This window comes from Candoia aspera, chromosome 7 (assembly GCF_035149785.1).
Source record: "Candoia aspera isolate rCanAsp1 chromosome 7, rCanAsp1.hap2, whole genome shotgun sequence".
Taxonomy (NCBI): Eukaryota; Metazoa; Chordata; class Lepidosauria; order Squamata; family Boidae; genus Candoia; species Candoia aspera.
Window position 1 is genome coordinate 16,677,455 of NC_086159.1, and position 6,660 is coordinate 16,684,114.

Consider the following 6,660-nt stretch of genomic DNA (forward strand, 5'->3'; position numbering starts at 1 on the left):
GATCACATGACCCTGGGGGCACTGCAATGGCCATAACTTTGGATGCCAGCCATAAGTCCCTTCATTCAGCACCATCGTAACTTCACACGGTCGCTGCATGAATGGTCTTAAGTTGAAGATTACCTGTAGCCCTAAAGGAGTCTCCATCAGCAGAATTCAGACCATTCAGGAGCAACCTACATTTTTAGATGGAGTGAAGGAGACTCTCCAGGTACAGGCATTGGGTCTGCACATCAGGTACAGAAATAAGGTTTTTGTGAAATTAAAGTAGGACAAAGTTATTTTTTGGGTCAACACAGCAAGCCAGAAAATAGGCAAATCAGCAATATTCTAAAGGAGAACATTTTTGAAAGCATTAAGTACTGTTGGAAAAATGAAATTTCTCATTTTGCAAGCATTTCTTTGACAGGAAAAAGTGTATCTCTTGGAATATCTGTTTCAATTGACCATACTTGCACCCCCAGAAAGCCTGTCCTAGGCAGAAAAGGCTAGTAAGATTCCTGAGAACGTAAGGAGAGCCTTTCTGCCTCAGACTGAAACTGTCTCCAATTTCAATTGTGATGGCCAGTGAGATGCACCTGGGCATGAAAACAGCAACCCCAAACTATTCTTATGATTCAGCTCGAAGATTTTGTAGAAATGACGACAGAGATGATCTACACACTGGCCAGCTAAGGTTGGATTTAGTGTCATTGTATCTTGGCGTTTGCTTTCAGAGTATTGCAGCACTATTGGAGATTTATTTTTCCCTAAACAATCTGTCCAACGAACGGTGTTTTGCATAAGATCCCAGGTCAGCCAGATACCCACAATAGGAATAAAGAGGATTGCAAGCAGTTACTACAGGTAGTTCTTGCTTAACGACCATTCGTTTAGGGACGGCACTAAAACCCAACTTATGACCAGTCCTTACATGACTGTCAGTGTCCCTGCAGTCACATGATCACGATTTGAGTACTTGGCAAACAGTTCACATTTATGACCATTGCAGTGTCCCACGGTCACGGGATCACCATTTTTGCCCTTCCCAGCCAACTTTCCAACAAGCAAAATCAATGGGGAATGTGATTTGTTTAACGACCATGTGATTCACTTAATGACTTCCACAAAATAGTTGTAAAATTGGGTTGATTCGCTTAATGACTGCATCACTCAGTGACCAAAATTCTGGTCCCAAATATGTTCGTTAAGCAAGGACTACTCAACTAATTTTTCCATCTGGAGGACACCTGTTTGGAGAAGATGGTATAAATATTTAAATAAAAGGTATGATGGATTATGTTACATTATATTAAATGCAACATACATAAAAACAGGCAGGCATCAATCACACTGTCATGGCCACCATCTTGACTTTTTTTGACCATAGCCTGCAGATACCCTTGAGCTACGTTCAAGAAGTTCACAAACATGGCCAGTAAGATTATAGTCACTCTCCACCATTGTTCGCTAGCAGCTTGGTATTTAAATCATGCTGTGATTCTGGAGGTAGTAAATTACCATAGAGATTAATAGTCATTAATTAATAGTCCAATCTGCCATGATTTTAAAGCTATCTTTTTCAATCATCTAAATAGGCAGGCATCACTTTGGATGACTGCAAATTTCATGGTTTAACTATGCAATCTGTAATGATGTAGTTTTATTAGTTCTGAAAATTGCCATACTTCAATGGATGACACCAAGTTTTAATATGAAATTAGAAAGTACTAGAGTTAGAGGAAAAAAAGACAGGGAATTGAAAGTTCATTTCATACCAGAGGCAAGAAATAGCCTTTTTAATGAAAGACTATCTGTCAGGAGATTCTGCTACAGAAATATTTATGGAAATCACCAATGTTGAACAAAGAGGTTCAAGAGAATTCAGTGTGAAATTGCACTATTACAGTTTAATTCTAGTTTGATTTTCTTTTACGGCTTCTATCAAAATCAGGATTTGCTCACTATAAAATATTATCTTTGTATAACTGAAGCAAAAAGATGTTATCAGCTACCACTCTTGGCAATATTCACTGTGTTTATCCCAGAACTGGAGAAAGATGGCCTGTGCTGAATTATGAGATTTTACAGAGGTGGAGAATGGGAAAGGTGGAAGATATAAACCTTTCAGTCTCTAAACAATATACAGGTACTGTAGTTCTTGCTTAACAACAATTCATTTAGCGATGGTTTGGACTTACAACGGTGCTGAAAAAACCAACTTACAACCAGTCCTGAAAAAACCAACTTACAATCATGGTCATGTGATCATGATTTGAGCACTTGGCAACCAGTTTGCATTTGCATATATAGCCATCACAGCGTCCTGTGGTCATGAGATTGCCATTTCCGACTTTCCTGGCCGGCTTCTGGCAAGCAAAATCAATGGGAACTGCATGATTCACTTAACAACCATGTGGTTTGGTTAACGCCTGCATTGACTTGCTTAACGGCTACTGTAAAATAGGTCATAAAATCAGGCCAGATTTAATGATCACTTAGCTTAGCAACCGAAATGCTGGTCCTAATTGTGGTCGTTAAGCGAGGACTACCTGTAGCCTCATATGAGATCTAGCCCCTTTATCTAGCACTTCACCTAAGGTTGCATTTTCCAGTTTGGCTGGCATAAAAGATTATATAGAAGACTTTATTAGAAGGAACCTGCTCAAAACTAGCTCCACAGATAGATTAAAACTGCTGCTAGCGTTTTCAAAAGGAGAATTGGTCTCATCCCCTCTGTCCCATTAGCTGTCTCAAACTGAAAGTATTTGGCACCCAGCTGGTCTGCCTAATATCTCTTATTGATAGCTGAAAATGCGAATGATCTACAATGCCTAGTTATGAAAACCAAGGAGCGCAGTGAAAAAATGGGACTAAAATTAGATACGAGGAGGACCAAACTAAATGCAACAGGTAGAACAACCAGCCTTAGAACTGACAGTGAAGATCTACCACTTTTAGGATTGACTATCAACAATAAAGGAAGCAGCAGTGAAGAAATACACAACAGACTAGCACTTGGTAGAATAATCATGAAGGCCTTGGAAAAGATGTTCAGATGCCTAAATTTGAATTGTGCAGGCAATGGTTTTCCCTGTGACATTCTACAGAAGCAGAAGTTGGACTCTGAAGAAGCAGGATAGGAAGAGTAATGATGCTTTTGAACTTTGGTGTTGGAGAAGACTCCTGAGAATACCATGGACAGCCAAGAAAACCAATAAATGGATCATCCAACAAAACTACCCAGAGTTCTCACAAATGACCAGGCTCAAATGATTAGACTTTAGACACATTATGTGATGACTTAGCACTCTGGAGAAAGGTGGAAGGAAAGAGAATGACCATCAGCAAAATGGATGAACTCAGTTACAGGAGCAATAGGTGCACACTGGGAGACCTGAATGACTGGGTTGGGGACAGTTCCTCCTAGAGAAAATCTATCTGTGCAGTCACTAAGAGTTGACAGTGACTTGATGGCACATAATCAATCAATCCCTCTTATGTTGCTTTTATGGTGACACACTGTGGTTTTTCCAATATCCTGAAACTATCCTAAACATTCCAGCAGACTTTAAATCAATGCAAAGCTTATGTATATATTTGAGCTTTGCATATTCACTTCAAAATCTTTCGCATCTAATGTTGCTTTAGTCTCAGTATTTGCATTTTTCTACCATTCTTATAATTTGTCAATTGGATTAGGTAGACTTTTCTCCTCAAAAGCTTATGCTGCAAAGCATATTAACCATTATGACATTACACAAGCTATTTTAATGAGAAAGCTGACAATTCTAATTTAGTATTAGAAAATCTGAACTTGAAGAGATTAATTAGTTCAGGATAAAACGTACAATGGAGATATACTTGTTCTGTGTTACCTGCTAAATACAATAGCTAAACCAGCAGAAGCCAGTTCAGAATATGATCCAGATGTTATGTTGCCAGTACAGACAAGTATGTAATACATCTACCATTATATTTATAGTGCAAACAAAGCTTACAACCTCATCCACATTAGTTTTCATCTAAGAGTTTTCCAAGAACAAAACACAAATATAGTTCGCTTAATCATATTTTTGCTTTCTCAGCTTCCTGCATACTCTAATAACTGAATTAGTGATTAGAGTAAAACAAAACAAACAAACAACAAAAAGCAAATTATCAATTTGCTATCTGATTTTACTAATTTTAGGGATAATTTTATGTTGAGGAACAGATTGGTCCTACATTCATCAGCATTCTGAAATAAGCAGATTAAGAATCAAAGGACAAGGAGCCCTGCTCCAAAGCAAGGAGTATCATATAAAACTTCAGATACTATGTAGTCCCTAAAGATGAAAGCATTTCTACAGTTAAAAGCGTGAACATTGAATGTAGGTTACCACGTACATCAATTCACATTAAGGATGCCAGGTGGAATGATGAGTGAATGAAGCTGTGTATGAGCAAACATGCATACAAGAGAATGATTGCTGCAAAAACGATAACCATGTGTAAAAGCAAAAGAATGATGGCAAAGAATGTCATCAAAGAAGGCACAGAAAATACAAAGCTATTTTGATAGAAATAAAAAATATGCTTTCAGGAAAAGGTTATACAAGGAGCCTCCAGCAGAATGAATAGCAATTAAAAATGGAAGTGATGAAAAGATTGGGGATGAAACTAAAATGAGAATATCCTGATAGAGATTTCTATGAGAACCATATGGTGAAAGGTGAATAAAAATTATATATTAGTATTTAAGAAAAAATGGATGGAAATGAATGCATAAATACTCTGGGACTGTTGAAAAATGGCAAGGCTGATGTGTAGGAGAAATATCTGGAGAAATGTTAAATATGGATGTAGTTTTCTTATGAAGTGGCTGTGCAACTTCAGTGTGTGTGAAGACTGCATCTATGCCTGGCATTTGGAAAAAGTGTTGTTTCCCTATTCAAAAAGACAGATTGCAAAAGTGAGTGCAAAAAATACAGGGGAATTAGGTTGTTAAATGTACCTGGGAAAGTGTTGGATAGAATTCGAATTGAAAGCGTATGAGTTGGCAATCAAGAAAATTTGGAAAGCACAGTGTAGCTTTATGGATGAACAGACCCCAGATGTGATATATATCAAGCGTTTAGAGAAAGCATATAGACTTGAAATATCAAATGTTTGGTGAACACGGAGCTGAAGGTTGATTGATAAATGTGGTAAGAATAATACATGAAACAACGTATGTATGAAAATTGCTCACCAAATGAATTAATACAGAGCAGGAACATAGAAATGGACATGTGTTGTCCCTTTGGTGGTTTAATGTATTTCTGAGTAAATGTACAAGAAATGCTTTTGGTGATATTAGGGGCATGTTGGTTGGGAATGTGAATGTACTGCAGATGAGAACCCCAATGCAACAAATGTTAGATTGTATGAGTATGTATCTGAATATTCATACATAAAGTCCAAGATAGTTGTGTTGGACAAGGAAAATGGTGTGAATGATTGCAAGTTAAACATAAATGCTGCAGAACAAGAACAAGTAGATGAATTTGTTTCTTTGTAGAATATTAACTAAAGATGAGAAAATGGATGAAGAAACTTTAAAATGTGCTAATGCTGGATAGAAATGTATGACTAGTATGAGGTAGAGAAAAGAATGTTTCTCAGAAGAAGCAAAAATGGCCACAAGAACATCCTTCTGCCTGCTTTGCTATATAGAAATGAGAGTTGGGTTTATTAGGAAAAACAAAAGTTGAATACTGTTAGAATATGGCACTTAAGTACGTACAGTAAAACAAGAAGGAATGCAGATGGAAAACAAACAGTGAGTGACCAGTTATGAAAGATGTTGAGTATTTTGGTCATCCAGAATGAATGAAGCTGATTTCAAAACAAATATATGAAAGGTAAATTGGTTGAAAGAGGAAGACTAAGAAAGTCATGTTGGATGGACCTGAGATCCTCAGAGAGATGAGAAGGTTAAGAACAAGAGGCAATGATGAGAGGCAGATATAATGGATGCAAGGACAAAAAGATTTAGAGAAATATTATGAATGCTAGTATAAAATAGACCTAGCTGTATTTCATTTTTCTTACCTTGTGCCTTAATTTGCTTGTCTTAGTATACTTTTTTGTTCTCTGCATAATACTGATTACTCCAAAAGTTAATACTATTATGGGTATGTGCATATATGTACATATATTCTGTGTGTATATGCACAGAAAAAAACATAATTGGGCATGTTGTAGTTAGTTCTACTATTAATGAAGCAGACTGATACAATTATCAGTCATTACAAACTGCCGAGCAGCTTTTTTTTCCTTATGTAGAAATTATTAGCTAATATTAAATGGCCAGTGATAGTCTGCATTAAGGCTTTGGTTATTGCTAGTGATCAGCAGAAATAAAAATATCAAGAAAATATTATAATGTAAGTTTTAATGTTATATAATAGTAGAAACAATAGATATGTCATAATTCTTTTCTGGTTTCAGAAGGATTTCTGCAAAAAAATTATACCCATGAAAACAAGAATGATCCACGCTAGAAAGCATCTGTTTTTTAACTTAATCTTATGCAAATTTATTCAGAAAAGAGGTTTCAGCTCACTGGGGCTGACTCCCCTTTTAATGTACAGAATTGCAACTCTGGGTGATAGAACTGTGTTTTAGGTTGCAATTCTGTCATCAATGATAAAGTTC